At 43.1% G+C, this 21,054-nt stretch overlaps 2 long non-coding RNA genes across 2 annotated transcripts in view; one reads left to right on the top strand and one right to left on the bottom strand.

Annotated features, from left to right (window-relative positions):
• The window catches only part of LOC144754943 (uncharacterized), an 875,965-nt gene that overhangs the window by 620,346 nt on the left and 234,565 nt on the right, over window positions 1-21,054 (bottom strand). The window lies entirely within an intron of this gene.
• Window positions 18-2,866, top strand: LOC144753398 (uncharacterized). Its single transcript, XR_013594335.1, has 3 exons — window positions 18-177; window positions 1,978-2,055; window positions 2,564-2,866. It is a non-coding gene; the product is annotated as an uncharacterized LOC144753398 (long non-coding RNA).

Raw genomic sequence — 21,054 nt, 5'->3', positions numbered from 1 at the left:
TTCTTGAGATAGAGCAAGCACAGATCATAGAATTGCTGCTCCGGTTTTCCTTTGAGAGCGGATCGTGCCCCACACAGCCTGAAAGAACCATGTCTGCCAAGGGCGGAGGACACCACCAGCAGCACCAGCAGAAGCCCCAGTGCCCGGAGCCGTGCCAGCCAGAACCCTGCCAGGAACGTAAGTGATGCCAAGCAACAGCACTTTCTTAATTATATATATTTGATTCAGATGAGAGTGCTAAACAATACCTCTGTTTTGCTGCACTAATTCGCTATTATCAATGCTCTTCAATGACACCGCATCAGTGACGTAGGCAGGCGTTGCATGAAATATGCTGATGCACCGAAAGACTGTGTAGATGTTTCTCTGCTGATGTACCTCGGAATGTACTGATACAGCAGAAAGATCAACATATACAACTGCAGGTGAAGCCGTACATAAAGGACTGTGTGATGAGACTTGTAGAGCTGGGCGCTGGAGTACTGAAAGGGTGTTCATTCTCTGAGTAATAATGGTAACTCGAGGGAGGGGTCTCCCAGAAGGAGGGATGTAAGATAAATCAGCAATGAAATGCAATAATGTATGGGAATTAGGCATTGAGTGAGAGCAAACACAAACCTTTAGACAATGTATTATGTATTGGAATAAAACTGGGATAGACTATAAACCATATATTGTGTTACACCAATCATGGAAACTGCAAGCTGGATGACGAGGCAATCAAAATTAACATCTATATTCAGAATGAAGGTAAATATTTTGGAACTTTGAATTTGCTTTATCTAGACAGAAACATTTGGTTAGATTTGTTTCTGAAATTGTTAACTGTATATGCATTTTACAATTATTTTGAAAACATTTGTGGAGCTATTTTGAGTTTCACAATAGGGCCACCAAACTGACAGGGATCTGCAGAATCAGTTGGGGAATTTCGCAGAAAATTCTACCATTAACCCTTCGGGAACACTCCCAGGGACATTACAGTGACAGGCAGGTGGCCATAGAATAGTGGTTTGCTAAACATTAATTTTTTGCTTTTCAAGACCAAACGCCCGAAGCTAGTTTATTATTTATGTTTTAAAGACTGATGTGTCAAACCATTTACCTGCTATCCAAAACTTAAGTACGCACAATGTAAGCTATCTATCTTACTTCCTGTGTAAACGGTAAGACTAAATGGAGCCCCAACATCATATTGAGCCTTAGAAATCCATAATCATCCAAGAATCCAACAATTTTAACCAGTAGAGTGCACCCCTCTTTCAGAGTGTACAAATGATGTACTTGTCTTCTTTCCTTTATATTTAACCATAATCTACATTTTTAAATTCATCATAAAATTGCCTTTTCTTAATATATTACTTATGAATTCCAAAGCTCTAGGATATCTGGTTTGGCTTATGCATTGTGTATCATCAATGCTGGTACTACCTTGTGTTCTCTCCTGGGTGGTAAAATATCAATTGGGTAAAGTTTGGCTTTTCCAGTCAGTTTCTAGCTCTGTGAAGTGATCAACTCAATACCCTGAATTACTGTGTTTTATATTTCATAGTCTCTTTAAGATCCCTCCCTAATTCCGAGGGAGCTACTCCTGAAAGTTGCTGCCTTAACTGGCATTATGCGGTCCAGGAGAACGCAATGATCTGCTTAGTATCACCCTGAGTGTGCAACTGCTGAAAGATGCAAACATCCCTGGGTGATGCTCCAGAGAAAAAGGGGAATTACCAGGGGAATAGAAACCAGAATTGCTGATTCCTCTGAAAACTCGTCATTCCTAAGGAGAACCTCAGGCTGTGGCTTTAAATTCCCCCATAACTCTGTCCCTGTGTTTGCCAATGCCCCTGATAAAGGGGACCATGTAATGAAGTCCATAAATACTGAAACATTCAAGAGTCTTACATATTTTTGGGAAATATACAGTAATTACCTATTTGATTTTCACCCCATTTTCTAAATTGTTCTTACTTTTAATTTCAGCCTGTACACCAGTTCAACAGTGCCAGGACCGGGTAGTTCAGCAGTGCCAGGACCAGGCCCCAAAGTGTCCTGAGCCAGGTATGGAAGATGCACCACAACTCTCATGTTGATAAACTGTTAATCACCTATTTCATAGACCAATCCTTTGTTATCTTATGTTTGTCCTTATATCAACCTGTGCTGCAGTTTTCAAAATGTAAATTATAATGATATAGATTTTTGAATTTGACCTTTCCCACATGGAGGTCTATTTGCTATGATATGCAATATGAAACAAAGTAATAATGCTAATAAGTGCATGGTTAAGTTAATGGGAAAGCACTAGTGTTTAATCATCTATCAGATACGAGGTATGGACTTTCAGCTCTCCATGCAAATAGAATTTTGCCAACTGGAGCACTACCAGTACAATGAAAAAAATGTATAATTGTTTAATATAATTTGTAACAATACTAGGTGAAACTGTAAGGGTTCTGCATTAACTCACACAACAGGAGTGCTATGCTCACTGTTTTTAACAAAGTCTATGCAAATTGAACATTTAATAAGATTTCATATGTATTAACCACATACCACTCCTTTCCAGTGAAAGCCTGCAACCCTTGCCCGCCCGAGCCTTGCCACAACCAGCAGAAGCCATCCCACCAGGGTGGATGCAAGAAGTGATGTGTACAGCACTCAGAGTCAACATACCTCACCAGCTATGCGCGGCCCTATAAAGTGTGTGTTCAGGAATCGCATGAAACATGCTAGAATGCTATACCACTTGCAATATTCAGACCAGTGCCTTCCTGACTAACCATATATTTAATTAAAATGTAAAACTTTATTTATGATTACTGTTTGGAAATTTTGCAAGCACCAATATTAAAATCTTTCATCAAATAAACTGCCCCATGCTGGTTCCTTGGCCTTGTCATAGCTAATTGCTTAGAACATGAATCAGCATTGTGAGCTGATTACAGTACTTCTGATTAAACCTGCTAAATATAGTTGTACGGACATTTTTGAGGAGTGCATCTAAATTATTGAAGAGACACAGCAAATACTTGGAGCGATTTTCAGGGAAAGGGAGACCTGATGTTATAAATATATGTACCAAAAGAAACTTAGGCAACACAAGAAATTGCACAACCAGCTGTGATGGTGAGAAATTGACGCCATACCATATCCTCCTAGAATATACAGGTCCCTTAAAAACCTACATTAAGTTGTTGTATTATTTGTTTTGGTCTGTTTTTCCTATGACTTTTCATTCTTCGGAATGCCATGTATATTATTTCCAAATACTTGGTGAAATGTCGTGTTGTTTTCCTGTTACTGGAACCCGCTGGGCTGTGCAAGCACTAAAAGTAGTCCCCACCCTTGCTTCTGTGCATGTTCACAAAGAACTGGACATATTTTCAAAAGTAAATTGGCCTCACATTTGAGGCTTCCCACAGTACAGCAACAGCAAGGGCTACTCTAGTGGCTCTCTGAAAATCGTTCAATGAACATAAAAACGTTCTTGAAACAACAACAAAAAGTGATACTGTGGGAGCTGAGCCCCAAAAATATCCAGAACCCCAGTATTTGATCACCCTGATTTTTACCGAAAAAAATCAGCACTGCTGTATCCAGTTGATCTAGTGGTTAGAGACTTAACTGCTCATCAGGAACACACAACTTAGCAGAGTTAAATAAACTACGCTCTTGAAAACGTAACCTCTTCGCCGTGGGCTAATTCCCCCGCGGCGGGGGGGGGGGGGAGCCGCGCGCGGTGCCGCAGTAGTCATGACGAGCTGAGCTCGTCATGACTCCGCCCACTTAATGGAATGCCCCGCACAGGAGGGGAATTAGCCCCACGTGGGCGTTCCACGGCCGTTATGACGAGCTCAGCTTGTCATGAGCACGGCTCCACTGTGCCTCATCACGAGCTCAGCTCGTCATGAGCCTCCAAGAGGTTAAAGAACTGAGTTATAGAGCAAAAATAGGACAAACAGTGAATTTATTACAGAATATTCAAAATGTGGTACAGAGGAAAATGCATGAAATGCCATGAAGACCCAATTACGGAAGTACAGAAAAATGAAAATTCATAAACCTAATAATCTGTAAATAAGCAGAACCTAAATAAAAAATTCTAAGTGTCAAACTCATAAAGAGTACGGACAGCATCCCAATAGCAAGTCTGAAGCAAAATGAACAGAGTCTTGGAGGAAAATGTAAAATCACCCAGAAAATAGTGAAAGAAACATCCCACAAAAAACAGAAACCCAAAGGTTTTATAGACAAATCACAAAAGCTATTAAGAGGTTCTGCAAATTCAGCATGGAATGATCAACGTTAGGCACCCCACTCGCTCAGGGCCAGCAGCTGAAAAATAAAACAATATTTCATCATTGTTTTATTTTTCAGCTGTTGTAGGGAGGGGCAGGGCCAGGGTTATGGGAGTGGGAGTGGGAGGTGGAATGGTTGGTGTACTTCTAAGTGCGCATGAGTGTTTGGCTGACCGTTGTAGGCCGGCCAACCTCACATGCGCACTTAGGTTTCTCCAATCTAGCTGTATTGCCGGGGAGAGATGGCTTTTCAGTGATACACTGATTGGGAGGAGCAATGGTCAGGAGCAAGTTGAGTAGAACACCAGAAACTGCATCTATTTTTAAAATGTTGGTGTATTACATAAAAATGTGGCATAACTATTCATAGCATTATTTACACTCCTCAGTGACCTAGGTAATTTGTTCCAAGTGCAACATCATAAGTTCATCATTAAGATTCTATGCTTCATTGAAAGCAATAATTATAAAGAATAATTTTTTCACAATATTTGTACATTTTGTACATTTTGAAAACACTACAATAATACCAACCAATCCAGAGGTAAATCTTTGAAACAAGCAGAGACCTCTAAACAAGCCAGTACCTCACCTACTTTCTTCGCTGAGGGTTCTTGGAAACTAAAAGGTTTGCCCTAACGTACAACAAAATTCAGCCAAGAGTTGTTTTACATTGAAGCAGTGACAGAACAAATCCATAGAATGACAGTGAGGGTGGAATGGAAACCCTCAAAGAAAACAGCTACACTTTACATAGAGGAAAGAGGAAATGGTGGCAAGAGGAGTCAATCCTAGAGAAGGATATGATTCTGATGATCATTGTATCCAACTTGCAGAAGGCTATCATCACTTGGGGTCTGGCAGCACTAGAAGTGTTTTGCCACCATTTCTATTGTTTAGAGGACCAGAGCCCGACAAATAGAGTTCAGCTCTGTCTTCCCATTAGAAGGGAAGAACTTGACATTCCTTCTAGGTGGGACAATTTCTTTTTTCCTATTGAAAAATTTCAAATGAAGAACAACATGTATATCATCACAGCCTAATTGACTGAATACCACCCCTTTACTTGTTTGATTAGGTCATTCTGTTCCCTGTACAGATAACTCATATTTGGGTTTCAGAGAACCGGGGTTATACAGAAGGTTTATTGGATATAGAAAAGTTAAGAACTCCTGTTCTGGCTTCTTTCTCTTCATAAGGTTAGTCAAAGATGCTACCATTTCTGAACAAACTTGAGGCAGTAGCCAGTTGTCCTTAGGTGAACTAAAACTGTGTCTTGGTTAGAAGCTTAAAAACACTGAAATGGTAGTCCACACCCACCACATCTTTACATTAAAGCTTTGTCACCGACAGAGAAGGTGAAGAATCTTGGTGCCTACTTTGACTCCAACTTTTCCCATCATGCAGTGAACTTGGTGTTTCAGTAGACTCTCAGCGTAACTTCTTTAAGACACCACGCTTGAGCTTTCCTGCATCTTTGGTCCATTGGCTATTCTAGTGCAGAATGTGGCATGACATAATTCCACATAAATACAAACATGTTAGCCAGGCCAATCTATAGCCTACTAGTAAATAAGTGGATTCAAATTAAGGCAGAATGTCAGCTGTCAAGAAGTGGAAGCAGAATGTCACCACCTTTCATTTTTAAGTGTATCTATCTTCCATATTTGATCTTTCTCATCCTGGGGAAATTTAAAACGGAAATCGGGCTCTGTAATGGAGTGCTTCACATCACTGCTCATTCACCAACTGCAGATCTGGAATCACAGGACAATGTGATGGGATAGCCCTAATAAATCCCTTCATGCCAATCACATTGTGGGCGTGTGCGTGTGTGTGAGAGAGAGAGAGAGAGCGCGTGTGGATGTGTGTTTACATGTAGGTGAATGCATGTGTGCATACATAGGTGCGTGACTGTATGTGAAGGCAAGTGTAAGAGTTCTGCCCATGAGATTTTGGCAGCTATTCATAACATATTCGGGTCATCCTTGGCATGATCGTGCTAATCCGTGACAAAACGATATTCCTAGAACATATACAGTATTGTATTCTGAGATAAAAAATGTGCATTTGAAAGCAAAATGTGCATATTTTCATAAGCTGGCAAACTGATATTTGTGAACAGCGTGCTTGCTTTTGCTCGATTAGCAGATCTTTTAGTGATTATTACAACTGCTGTTTAAAGCAAATTTGTAAGTGCAGTATAATTTGTTTGCTGTCCTAACCTTAAATTCTCCATATTGTTAGGAGGAGCACTGCTGTTCGAGCCTATAACACCTGTCCAGCTCTTCATTTCTGCCTGAAATGGCAAGATTGGATTTTTTTGAGATTTTTACCCTGTCACTCCTAAGGGGATCCTAAGGCATAATTTGTGATTGTGATCCTACCAGAAAATAGTATGATGGAGACAAATTTAGCGATATGAAATATAGACAAATAGACATATTCCTTAAATTCTCTTAGAGCAGAAAAACCTTCAACACATCTGGGGAAGGTAAGGGCTTGTTGACCATGCTTGAATATTTGATACGGTCTCTAGAATTGTAAACCCTCTCCATCTAATAGGTAGATATCAGGCAACCAAGTATGAGCAAAGGAAAGATTTTTATTTCCAGTTTCCAACCAAAAGAGACATGCACTTGATGTTCTGAAGATCTCTTTCTTAAAGTCTTTCAATCAATGTCCAGTGTTTCTGTGTAGGGCCCTTTGATACATTCCTTTCCAGTAGGAAAGATTGTTTCTCCCACCTTTTATTTCAAAGCAAAGTCTATTGGGTCGGGATTCCGACTTTCCGTGGATGAAATAGTTTTCTCCAATATAGGTTGTCTATCCTAAGCGGATTTGGACACTCCAAGGACTCCATTATTCCTGTAATAAGATAAAGGCCAGTTCAGGGAGATTCTTATCTGGCCAGCATCTTCCTCCAGACTGACTTGTTTTCCTTCTTTATATGGTCTGAGGGTGGAGGATCCCCCTACTCCGAATCAGTCAATATGCTTTTGGCTCTGGCTTGAAATCTGTTCCCTCCTGTCTTGGGCATTGGCTGTATAGCCATTTTTCACTGAGGTAGCTTCTACCTTTAAAAGGCTTAGCACCACACTTCTTCCCCCATTGTGTATTGATTCCTGGTTCATGGAGACCAATTTGCTCGCCTTATCATCTCTCCTTTTTCCATATTGTATACCTCTGGAGCCCCAAGGTAAGTCCAATGAGGTGCCATTTCCCAGCACCCTACCCCTCCCGAAGTACGTTCGTGGGAGACAAAAGTCTCATCTGTGTGTGCGGCCCTTTCATGTTTCCTGATTGGGGAGGGGGGTGATAACAGTTATAAGTAAAATTACTTGTCATGGTTAATTGCAGTTTTCCAATGTGCCTAAAAGAAAATAATGTGGATGTAATTTGTGTAGCATTCAGGAACTTAGCAGGCTGGGGATGAGGATGCTACAGTGTTCCCCCAAGACATAGCATTGACCCACGGGCAAGTCATTCAGGTCAATGTCATTGCCAGAGTCTCTAGCACCAGTGAAGTGAAGTGAAGTCGACCATATAGTTTTCAACCCACTAATGTTATGTTATATGTTATATTATCAGCACTTATATAGCTCATGGATACCCAAAGGCATCCCAGCGCTGATAGTACGCACATAATACTTTATCAGGGGGGAACCTATAACTGGGAGAGGTTTGGAAAAAGCCAGGTCTTGAGCATCTTCCTGAAGGGAAGCAGCCAGTTTTCAGAGCAGAGAGAAGAGGGGAGGGCATTCCACAGTGAAGGCGCTCTATACGAGAAGGATTGTCCTCCCATTCTCTCCCTCATAATGCAATGGATGATCGCTAGGTGGCCAGAACTCTGGAAACATGATTGAGAGAGAAAATGTATTGGGTGTCAATCAGCATAGGTGACTATTGAGATTCTAAATGGAGTAACGCTATCTGCCAAAGGTCTCATATAAACATTAAAAAGTGTGGGGCTCAGAGAAGAACCCTGAGGTACTCCACACTTGAGTGGGAGAGGATCGGGAAGACCACTGTCTTCGAAGACCTGAAAAGCCCTGTCTTGCAGGAATGATGTAAGCCATAAGAGTTCAGTTCCTTAGATTCCAATGTTTATCAGTCTATGCACAATGATGTTGTGATTTACGGTGTCAAACTCCGGGCTTAGATCGAGCAGGATGATGGCAACCAATCCTCCCTGGTCGAGTAATCTCTTGGATTCTTCAACCACTATTAAGAGGGCAATCTGTGTACCATGATTGGGTCTAAACCCAGTCTGGGTAGGGAAGAGTAGGTTGTGATTCTCTAGATGAACGGAAATAATCTGGTTAACATATTTTTCCTCTATTTTGCTAATAAAAGGAAGGAGAGAAATGGGCTGATAGTTCCCCAACTCCAGAGGGTCAAAGTTTGTTTTTTCCAGCCAGTAATGCTTTGACCGTAGTGAGTTTACATGACGCAGGGACGTTACCTGAGGTGAGAGACAGATTTATCACTTTACGCATGGTGTCGTGTTCATGCTGTTCGCCGGGAGGTACACCAAACACAGTACACAGGTTAGTCGGGTATTCTCTTTATTGGCATCTCGTGCAGCTGCTCGTCAGCACGTCCGTCCTCGTCCCTGTCCTGGTCATTGTCCGTCCTCTTCCTGTCCCCTCACCGGATCCGGTGTCCGGTGACCTGGTCACTCTCCCTGAGGACCCACAGGGTCCTAACGCCCTACTGTCAGTCGCCCACACTGTCGGGTCACGACATCTCCCCCGTTGTTGCAAACAAATGTTCATGACACTTTTACCATAATCACTGTCGCCCACCATTGACAGTCCTCATTCACAGTTATATTGATGGAGGGGAAAGAACGAGAGAGAGAGAGAGAGCGAGAGAGAGAGAGAGAGAGAGAGAGAGAGAGAGAGAGAGAGAGCGCGCACTGGTCGCTCTACATCTCTTCAATGAGTCTCTGTTGTTTACTGCATGTTCTTCGTGATCTTGTGTCTCCATCGCTTCCTTGTCCTCTATCTTCCTCCTTCCACGCGGCTGCAGTTGCCGCTGCCGTTTCTTCTTCCTCCGCCTTCAGCTCCTTGAAGTGCGAGCTGTTTCTTGTGATTCGGTGTTGGTCGGAGGCAGCCGTTATCATCGATCCTTTCACTTTCGTCACCGCCAGTGAGTCTTTGGAGAACCGGTTTTCCGATTTTCGGTATTGTTTCTGTCTCACCACCACCAGGTCTCCTTCATTCAGTTTCGATGCGGACGCATGTCTCCGTTGATCCGCATAGGCTTTCATTTTCATCTTGGCTTCCTGATCTCTTTTTGCACTGTCGCTCCGATCCGCACTCATCTTCGCCTCCATCTGTGGTAGTCTTGTCTTGCTCGACCGCCTTAGCACCTGTTCGGCTGGGCATTGACCTGTGGAGCTGTGAGGGGTATTCCTGTAATCCTCTAACACCTGGCCCAGTGCCTGCCCAGTCGATATTACAGTCAGCTTTGCTCTTTGTATTGCTTTCTTGATTGTCCCCATAAAGCGTTCTGCCCTCTCATTGACCTGTGGCTACAGGGGCGTTATCTTCAGATGCTTGATCCTCAGGTAGTCCATGAACCTGATAAATTCTTCTCCTGAGAGTGGTGATATCTTGGCGCTCTGATTGCCATATGTTGTTACTAAGGCCTTGCGATCTGTTATTTTCGTTAATTGCTTCCCGTCGATGAACATGTGGTAGTGCTCACATGCCCACACCACTGCCAATCTCTCTTTTTCTGGCTGAGAGTAGGCTCTCTCAACGTCTGACAGGCTTTTGCTCCCATGTGCCACGACACATCGTGGTGGTTCCTTGCCTTGGTTGTGTTGTGCCAGTATGGCACCCAGTCCCACTGTGCTGGCATCCACGGTCAGTTTGGTGCATAAGTTCTGGTCGAAATACGCCAGGTGATCCACTGCTGTTACTGATGCCCTTATGTCTTCGAAAGCCTTGCTGCATTCTGTTGTCCCCTCTCTTAGGATGCTTCCTTTGTCAGACATGTGGCCTTGGCACATGGTGGCAAAATGATTTCTTCTATTGCATTTCCGGCATATCTGGCCAAACGCTGGGCATGCTCCTCGGTGTGAAAATTCCAACCCGCATCTGTAGCACTGTGACCCTTGTTGTTTCTTTGCCATTTGTTCATTTGACCCCTTCTTCCAGTGTCCTGATCAATCATTGTCTGTTATTCTGTGAGCTTGTTCAACTCGTCGTTCCATCTGTCTTGCATGTGTCGTCGCTCTTGCTTCTGCTCGTGCCAGTTCCAAGATCTTTTCTAGTGTGGCCGGCTCCTTTAGTATTCTTGTGCGAAAATCAGTGTCCTGACATCCTTCTATTATTCTTAGGCGGATGGCCTGCTCATTGTCGTATTTCTCCAACTCACAGTGGGTCACTAGTTTTCTTAGCCTCGTTGTGAAATCATCCAGCGATTCGTCAGGCAGTTGAAACGCTATGTTAAAGCTGTACCTTTCGAAGTCAATGTTTCTCTGTTTCCCTTTGTATGTTTTTGTTTCACTTGTTAGTAACGTTACTAAAAGGTCATCTACCTCATCTCCTACCAGGTTTAGGAACAGTCCCAGTTGTTTAGCTTCTACCACGTCAGTTGCTTCCATGTACCTTTCAAATTTGGCGATCCACTTCTCCCATCTGATTCCCACCTGTGGCTCCGAGGCGCTAAATGGCAGTGGTCTGCGGTACTGTGCGCTTTGTCTGGTCTCAGCCATGTTCTTTTATTGTGTTTGTGCCTTATTTGTGCTTTCTTCTCTGTTTTTCCTTTTTTTTTCTTTTGTTCTTTTCTTGTTCTCTTTATTCTCTTATTGTGGGGATCTTTTTTCTTGTCCCTTTACTTTTCTTTCTACCTATTTTGTTTGTGCCTTATTTGTGCTTTATTTTCTGTTTTTCCTTTTATTTTATTTTGTTCTGTTCTTGTTCTTTTTATTCTCTTATTGTGGGGATCTTTTGTCCCTTTCCTTTACTTTCTACTTTGTTCCTTTGTTTTTCTCTTTATTCTCTTATTGTGGGGATATTTCTGTCCCTTTCCTCTTCTTTCTACCTCTGTCTGCCTTTATTTCTCTTCGGTTTCTTTAATTGTCTCTTTTTAGTGTTATTTCAATTGATTTCCTCTTCGCCTGGCCTTGAAATGATTGCCTCTATTGTTTCTTATGACCTATTTCGTCAATGTCCCATTTAAAATGGCCGCTGCCGTCGTTCTCGCGAGATTTCGCGATCGAAATCTCGCCTGTCTGTCCCCAAAATGGCCGCCACTCCAGTTCTCTCTTCTCATTGGCCCAGCCGCCTGACTCTGTAATGGCCGCCGAGACTCTCACGAGAGCTCGCGCCACTAGCTTCGAATCGCGCTCTTGTTCTCAGCGCTTACCGCAGTCGGCTGGATCTGCTCTCGGAGGCTGTCGGGGTGGACTCCCGTGTTGCTGCTTCTTTTTCCAGCTGATTTCCGCTACTAGCGCATCCAGGGTGTGCACCTTGTTTTTCGACGGCGCCTCAGTGGACACGCGTCGATCCGTCTCTTGACCTCATCGCCAGTTGTCGTGTTCATGCTGTTCGCCCGGAGGTACACCAAACACAGTACACAGGTTACTCGGGTATTCTCTTTATTGGCATCTCGGGCAGCTGCTCGTCAGCACGTCTGTCCTCGTCCCTGTCCTGGTCATTGTCCGTCCTCTTCCTGTCCCCTCACCGGATCTGGTGTCCGGTGACCTGGTCACTCTCCCTGAGGACCCACAGGGTCCAAACGCCCTACTGTCAGTCGCCCACACTGTCGGGTCACGACACATGGCAAGGAGTATCTCATCAGTGGCTATATCTATAATATGTGGAGGGGCCAGGTCACACGGAGAGACAGATTTAATTTGTTGGAAGATCTCTGTTAGCTTGTGAGAATCAATTTCGGGAAATTACATTAATCCTAAATCAGAAGGAGGCAGATGAGCATTATTGCACAGGGGGGATGAGGTGGGGTGAGCATGAAATAGACCACTGATATCTTGAATTTTCTTGTAAAAAAATTTGGCTCGATCGTTACACTGTCCGGGTTGGGGTGTTGGATTAATACAGGTGGACAGGGTGTTAAGTAAAGTTTTGGCAAAGTGGAAAATTTCCCCTGGTGAGTGGTTTGCCAGAGTGAATTTTCTTCAAAGTAAAATGCTTGAGCTTTTTACATTTCTGTTTTGTAGGTTTGAATAGCACGTCTGTAGCACTGCTGGTTAACTTCCCCATAGTACTTCCCCCATATTCTCTTTGCTCGTTTACAGTGTTGTTTAAGTTCACACAGCTTAGGAGTGTACCAAGGAGACATTTTTTTTCCTTGGCTTGTTTGGTAATCACTCTTTGGGGGATGATCTGATCCTCCAGAGTTCTGGTAGTGAGGACTGGCTTAACTGTACGCATCTCGATACAAGAGCCTTCTTAAAAACCATGGCTCTTTAGTACATTTATGTTAAAATAGGAAACAAAAAAACGCAATTTTACTCAATTTTTCGGATTGTTCTCTATGGGAGTATACCTAAAGACACAACCCATGGTTACTTTCACATAGTGGGATACATATTGTGCACCTAAAGCTATGGGAAGCTTGTGGGCTTTTGTAATTATCATGGTGTTTCTCTTGTAGAGCTCCTCCTTTTGACATTTTATCTGTGAATAATTTACGTATAAATGAAAAATATAGAATGCACATTTGTTTAATGTTACTTTTCCTTTCAGTGTGATAACCAAGTCTGCTCAAATATATCCACAGTAATTAATCTGAGCTGCATTCTGTGGTCTAGATTTATTGTTGTGAATAAAGTTTGATGGAAGCTAACAATTTAATTTCTCTTTTTTAGAATATAAATCAAACAACCCAGTTTCATAGAATAAAAATGAGTAAAAAGGGCATCGGGGTACTTTCTGCTAATTGTTTATTCCGAAAGAATCAGTATGAACCACATACTGTTATATAAGCTGGAACAGAGTGAGATGGTTCAGAGAGGAGCTTCATGCGAGGACACTGAGATAAGACAGGCCGTGGAGAAATATTTCACCGCCATCCCCTGAAGGCTAACAGGAAGTACTTTCTGCCTTCAGCTGCTGGGGCCATATCAGCCTTCAATCCAGCAGAGACAAGAATAGTAGACTAAGCAATTAAACATTCCTAATATCTTTGCATTCATTGTGCCAACATGGCCTCAGAGAGGGGTTCACCCAGAGTGTCTGTTCTTGTCTTTAGTCACTTATGTATTTATTTTATTTTTTTGCAGTTTTATATCGCGAACTCAACCAGAAAGTATCAGAGCGCTTTACATTAGCACCAGTTGCATTACAGCCGGACACATTCATTCTTAGGCACGGGGAGATTACATGATTTGCCCAGAATCACAGGATGCTTGAGGGCAATCTTAAGCATCCTATCTCATGCAACCGGCTCAAATTAATCCTTATATGGCACAAACAACTTGGGTGATGACGCTGAGACGTTGAGCCATCACAAACTTTTGCTATGAATTACATTCAAGATGATTGTTTGTTGTTTCAAATATTAACCTATTTGATACTATTTATGAGATATTTGTTACCATAGTGTTTAATTCAAAGTTGCTTTAATCAAATTGTAGCACAATAATATTTTATGTAAATTTCATAGAAGCATTTAGTCAATCATACATTATACATGTACTTACTTACAAAGCTATTATATTGAGCAAAAACTTCAATTCTCGATACATGTAAGACAGTGTGAACCAGCTTGGAAACTTGACTTAGGGTTTTCTTTGGTGCTGAATTTAGCTTAGTAAAATATAAGGTTGGGGTTGATTTCAAGTTAAACTTTCAATATGCTGGAATATTTACTGCTCAGTGGGTTGCGAGGTGGTTGCAGCCCAGCTAGCTTTCTGTCTCATGTTGGTACATTGACAAAATTCAAGGGGTGTTTTCGTTCCTGTATTCTGCAGGATTCAGAAATCATACCAGGCTGAGGAGCTGAGATCGCCCATGAACCGGAAGATGAGGCTTATCACAGGCGCCCAAAGAAAGAGTGTAAGATTTGATGAAACAAGCCCTGAAGACCGCTGCAAAAAGAACTATTGATGGACAGAATGCAGAACAATGTCATACATTTACCCCAGTATAGAGATCTGGGCCTAAATCCATTGTTTTTTTGCTCACCATGTCATTCCAGTTCGGACCAAGCATATGCAAATCAGTCTTGACCCTGCACCCAATGGGAGCAGTCCTGCCCAAACTGCCAGGCCAGGTCCTCCCTGGACTGGAAACAAGCATCCTAGGACCGGTTTCGGGATTTCACCCCTCTTCAGCCAGAATAGCTAGATTCCAGTGGCATGGAGAGCAGGGGTCTCCAAGACTGAGCATACCCATCCCACTCGGGGTGACAAATGCAAAAAGAACTATTGATGGACCGAATGCAGAACAATGTCTTACATTCACCCCAGTACAGAGATCTGGGCCTAAATCCATCGTTTTTTTCCTCACCATGCCATTCCAGTTTGGACCCAGCCATATGAAAATCAGTCTTGACCTGGCGCCCAATGGGAACAGTCCAGCCCGAACTGCCAGGCCAGGTCCTCCCTGGACTGTAAACAAGCATCCTAGGACAGGTTTCGGGTTTCACCCCTCATCAGCCAGAACACCTGGATTCCAGTGGCATGAAGAGCACGGAACTCATGTGTGACCATACCCGCCCCACTCGGGGTGGCAAATGCAAAAAGAACTATTGATGGACAGAATGCAGAACAATGTCATACATTCACCCCAATACAGGGATCTGGGCCTAAATCCATCGTTTTTTTGCTCACCATGCTGATAGAGCAAGCTTCGCATTGCGACTTGCTCGAGTCATGAACCTCGCCCATGTGTAATCAATTAATAAAATTTGTACGTCTTACTAATCTTTTATTTTTCATATATGAACGAAGTAGATGAAGCTTGCCTATGTGTATTTCTAATACAACTAATCCGTGTTCCTAAAACATGGCCGCCGCTTGGAAAATTGCTTCTGCGCATGCGTCAGTCACACTCACGTGACCTGACGTAGTTATAAGTTTGGTGGGAAAGGGTGCGCATGCGTAATACGCAGCTTTGGCAATAACGTGGTGCTGTTCGTGCAGTTGCTCTTGTGACAGTGTATATTTTGCTAATTTCTAATTGCATAGTATATTTTTATAGTGATAAGAATGAAGTACAAAATTATGACATGTAATGCATTCATTTATTTCTATGTATTAATTTGTTCTCGCTTACTTTTCATGTACTGCGGGGAATGGGGGCCCGAACCGGTTGGGAACCATCTTGAAGGTCCCTTCTGCGCAGGTCATGCAGCCTGGGGAAGTTCAGCCTTGAACAGTGGAACTCAGCCAGCTGGCAGAGATGGGCAAGATGCTCCTGAGAAAATGACCTGCGACCCAGCAGGACGGAGTCATGTGTACCCATATTGAAACAATTGTTAACAATTCATTGTATTCCACTGGTCTTTCTCATGGGAACCCCAATCTTGCTAGGCGGTACCCAGAGATGCAAATTAGGCCTCCAAATAGTCTGTTCTGATTGGTGTGTTACCCAAATCCTACCTTAGGACCAATCCAAATTGAGGGATTCTGACACTTTGCAACATTGGGGGGTGGTACACCGTCCCAAAACAGTATATCTACCCTGGGTTCACCTAGGGAAATTGTCCGACTTGTCTGGTTTAGCTGACCTGTCACTGACCCAACGCACTCAATAGGTGACTGAAGATACAGAGCGCTGCGGAGCACTCTGTCCGAAATTTGACCATAGACTAAGGTTTTACTAAACCTTAAAGTGCTGGCGGAGCACTTTGCTGGGAGTTCGCTGACCCAATCGGGGTCTTGATCGATAGCTGCAGAGAGGGTGGAGCGCAGGCGTTGCTTCCGAACTGCGGGTGCCGGTCCTGTCCTGAGGGTCCTGTCCTGAGGGGTCCTGTCCTGACGGTCCTGTCCTGATCCTAATCTGGTCTTCCTGTCCTGTCCTGGGTGTCCGTTCTGCACCTGCTGTCCATTGAGGGGTATCCTTCCTTGAGGGTTTCCTGTCCTTAACTGACCCGTGGCCAGGGTTTGGGTTCCACACCAGTCTAGGTAAATATCACTCTGAAAACTCTGAATCTTGCACCTTTCTGAATTTCTGTCTTTTGCTTTAATAAAGACATACCTTTGCATATGTTAATTTTCCATGCTTTTCCGCAACCATTGAATCATAAAGTCATTTGCATTTATTTCATAACGTGTTCCTATGTTACCCTACCTGTTAGAAATTATATTTTGCATTGCAGTTTGTCATTTCCTGATATGGTCTAGAACATCCTTACTTAAATTGTCTAAAGAACTTTTGCCTTGATGCATAGCGTGTTTTCTTCATAGTCTCTCCTATAGATATATATATGTCCCGAAATCCTGTCTCATTCCCTTGAAATAATTTCAGAATACTAGTCCTAATCAAAGACTATCCCATCTTTATTGATTCATTCTAAACGTCCTAATTTCTGGTCCTTCATTTTGAATGTGCCCTGGTTCCATTAACTTATAAATGGTTGCACTGACTTATTTACTATTTAGCTGTGTACTTTATGTTATTCTGTTTATCGATTGCTTAATTACTGTGAATTTGATCCTCTCTGAATTTTACTAAATTAGATAAAGATTTTAAAACTTCCAGTTGTCCGTGGTCATTTTACAAGGAGTTTGAATGTTATTTGTTGGGTTTGTATTTTGCTGCCTTTCCTTTTACAACTAGCTCCCTGATCCATTGTGGTCAAAGGTACCTGCATCGGTGGATGGTAAGTCGGGTACTTTAGAGAATAACGAAAGGAACTCACAAATTATTTATAGTAGACCGTGAGGTCATCCGATCAATGTATATGGTGATTTGAAATATATGGGCCCGAAGCCGGAAGTGGCGAAATTATTGGTCGGGTGACCCGCGCGCTCTATCAGTATTTTTCTGGTAGCAGAGTTATGGTTAGGGAATAGTTAAAGGTTAGGTAGGACTAGTTAGGCTAAGCCAAGTCGATAGCTGCTGACATTATTGCTGCTATAAGAGCGGCCGTTTCGAGGAATTGATCACTCTCTTGAAATGTGTTGCTTTTAAATTTATGAATTGTTTGAAAATTGTTATTCTTGTTCTTATATTGTTATATGTATTAATCCATGCGTATGTAAAACGTTTTGTTAAGTGTTGTCGGAACTCCCCGGGGAATTGAAAAGCGAGTGGTGAATAGAATCCATTTGCCTTGAGGTCGCAGGCTCAAGGAAAGTTAGGTGCAGGTTAGGCAGAACCGGAAGCACTAACTAGGGCTTTTTCTGAATACATGTGTGAATAAATGTTAGTAACGAGGTTCATTGGCAAAATTCCAATAGTGGCGTAACCTAGTAAGGGTCACATCGGAAGAGTAGCAGGTTCATCGGAGCTTGGGTGAAAGCAAAGGGGTCCGCTGGGAAACCTTAGACTCGGATATATCCCGGAAAGAGTGCATGGGTCTAGGGAAGTAACAGGTTCACTGATGCTAGAGTGAAGGGTAGGCGGAAGAGATCTACCCGTAGTGTGTGAAAAGTAAATGGAAGTAGTTTACTTGCAGTAAAACAACTCTTTCCTGTCTAGACACTTGAGCACTGTGGCGAATGTGTATTCGTTGTTAAATAACCAAGTACTAAGCACTTTAGAAAGAAAGAAAGTTTCCGTTACCTTGTGAAGGGAGGGAGTCAGTCGCGAAGCGTCTCTGATGTCACTCCGTGCCGCGCTGGGATTGGTAAATACAGCGGGCGGGTAGCGGGACTAGAATTGTAAAGGAGGGGTGAGCGCCGAAAGCGTGAGAACTGTCTCGCGAAAAGGCCGCGCACCCATTGGTCGAAATTATTTGAGCTTGTGCATTTCATTGGCCGCACGAAAATAGAAAACGTACTCCGATTGGAAGTGATTTGTAAACAAAGTCGCTCACAAGAACTTATATGTGGCATACGTATACGCCATATACTAGACCTGATCCAAGGCATCTAGGGTTCGAAAGAGATCAGTGGAAAGCTAATAGATACGACATTATGTACGGAAATAAGAGAAAATTGTCCCTTGTAAATAAGGTAAAGAATTACTTCAAAAAGGACAAGCCGATTAAAACTAGAGAGGGCATTGTTATTCCACCACCAAATACTCCCGCCTCTTTCATGATGTTTGACAGAGGGTACAATACATGTGTATGGTTAGAAAATTGGGTGAAATACACAAAAGATGACGGAATCATGGCTTTTCCGCTGGCGGGTACTTTTAATGGTAGGATCCTATTTAATTTAAGAACCCGAATGAATGAATTACATCCCAGACCGAGACTAACGCAGTATGAGGCATTAGAGGAATGGGAGATTGAGGCTTTCCAAAGAGAAAAGCCCCGAATGGACAAAGGGCTGACAAAGTATTACCCAAAACTGAAACAAGAAACCCGAGACAAAAAGATGAAAGAATGGAGACAGAGCATGATTGTTGAGGGACTGTTTCCCATGATGCCAGCAGAAGATCCTCCTGGGGGGGGGGGGGGAAAGGACAGAGAAATCCAAACACTGGGGGCCCCTTGGAGAATCAGATGACGAATTGTTAGATGACATATGCATGAGAAGTCCGCCTCCTTATAATGAAGGACACCGACCTTCGAGTGCAGGAGATATTCCCCGGAGACCTCTACAAAGGGAAGAGGTCAGGTCCGCAAGTGTAGGAGGGGATTATCTAATTCCTCCTTATACTGAGAATCTAGGACCCGTAGAAACCAGAAGTATTTACCCCAGGAGACCTGTAGGTGGGGAAATGGGATATTCACGGGAAGGAGATTTTTGCCCTCGTCCCCCCTACGGAGGTGAGGTGAGGTCCTTAGGTTCAGGAATGCCGTTATTACAGCCCCAGAATGAGGAAGATCCGAGAATCCTAGGCACAGGAAGTTTGTTTCAGAAACCTAATTATGGTGGAGGGCCGAGTGAGACTCATCCCACTGCCCCGAGTTATGCTCCTATTCTGACCCCGCAGGTGTTACATGGGAACTCCTTGGACAGGTTATTAGAAGAAAAAGAACGAGAAGCGCTAGGAAATCAGAGAGCTGAAATAATACAGAAAATGTCACAGCTAAATGCAAGTCCTGAAGCCTTGACGATCCCAGTAACTATCGGACCGGTGGTTCCGTTGTACGGGGATCGCCAAGGAAGTCCGAAAACTCCAGTAATTACTCCTGTCATTGCACCGACCAGACCAGAACCATTAATTGTAGATGACCAGACAAGTGAGTGCGAGTCGGAGGTCTCGCTACTAGATCTGCCCGTTAGAAATACAGGAAAAAGGATGCAGAAAAGACATAATCCATTTAACGCGAGGGAAATTCAAATGGAATCGACCTCAGGTACTAAGAGTGTCACATTGGTGACTCCTGAAGAAATCGAAAGATGGAGTCAAGAATTTGAAAAACAAGCGTCTCCAACAAAACCTTTAGATCTCTACAAGCTGAGAATAGAAATAGAGGAATTGATGGCAGGAAACGTAGGATTAGACAGATTAAATACCTACTCCGAAGACGAAATGCTGTTTATCTGCAAGAGTCTCACCCGAAATACCCGAGTACTTCATGAAAAACTGACAGACACTGCTGCTAGCATGGGAATAGATATTTCAAGATCGAAACCGCTGCAGAAACCATATAGGGCAGATTTCTCAGACAAGGATTTGGAAAACTTGAATGTTTCAGGGAAGAAAGCACAGGTCAAGGAACTATTGACCGTATTGCAAAAATGGGGAGATGTGGAAAGGTGGAAAGCTAGATGGGTCAAGAAAAAGGATGAGGCCAGGTCTAGGCAGGCAACTCCCGAATTTGTTCTAAGGGAAATTGAGAAACCAGAACAGTTATGCCCTATGCGTGAGGTACCAGGTGGAAAGTATGTGCACGTTCCATGGTCCAGACAGGATATTGTGTCCTTTACTAACGATTTCCCGAAATTGCGCGAAAAGCCAGTTGACTGGTACAGGCAGGTGGAAAGGTTCGTAAAGGTACAAAAATGCCTGTGGAAAGACCTGGATGGGTTCTTTGACATTGTGGTCCCTGTAGATCTGTGGATCGAGTGCAAAATAGCCATAGCTTGGCCGAGTGAGGAATACCCCAGAGATGACAAAACAGGGGAACCATCAAAAGAAGTAATGAGAAAATATGAACAGGTAATTCAGCATCTGAAACTAAAAGTGCCAGCAAAGGAAACTGATTGGACCAAGATAGATAGAACCACGCAGGAAAGAGACGAGACAGTGCACTCCTTTATGAAAGGCTGTTGCAGGTGTTCAAAACATACAGGGGTATAGATAACATCGAGATGAAGGATATGACACATTTTATTTACAGGTTTGTAAATGGTTTAAGACCCGAAATTTGTCAATGGATAAAAGATAACAAGATCTGTTGGCATACTAAAAAGATGGATGAGGTCCTACGGTACGCAAAGTACTGTGAGGACGAGATGGCAGAAAAGAAAAAGGCTCTCAAGGAGAAGGTTATGTGGGCTCAAGTGAAGCTCGCAGAGCAGCAGGAAAAACAATTGAATAAAATGGCCAAAACTACTCAGAATCCAGGTCCTGGGGGTGGGGGTGGATGAAAGCCCCGGCCCAAAATGAGCAGGGAGGAGGCAAAGAAGAAATTTCCCTGCCACCAGTGCGGAGAAATTGGACACTGGCGAGACGAGTGTCCCTATTTGCAGGATGATAACTCCCAAACA

Source organism: Lissotriton helveticus, chromosome 5_1 (genome assembly GCF_964261635.1).
Source record: "Lissotriton helveticus chromosome 5_1, aLisHel1.1, whole genome shotgun sequence".
NCBI lineage: Eukaryota > Metazoa > Chordata > Amphibia > Caudata > Salamandridae > Lissotriton > Lissotriton helveticus.
The sequence above is the reverse complement of the archived record's forward strand: the minus strand, read 5'-3'. Positions and strand labels throughout refer to the sequence as shown.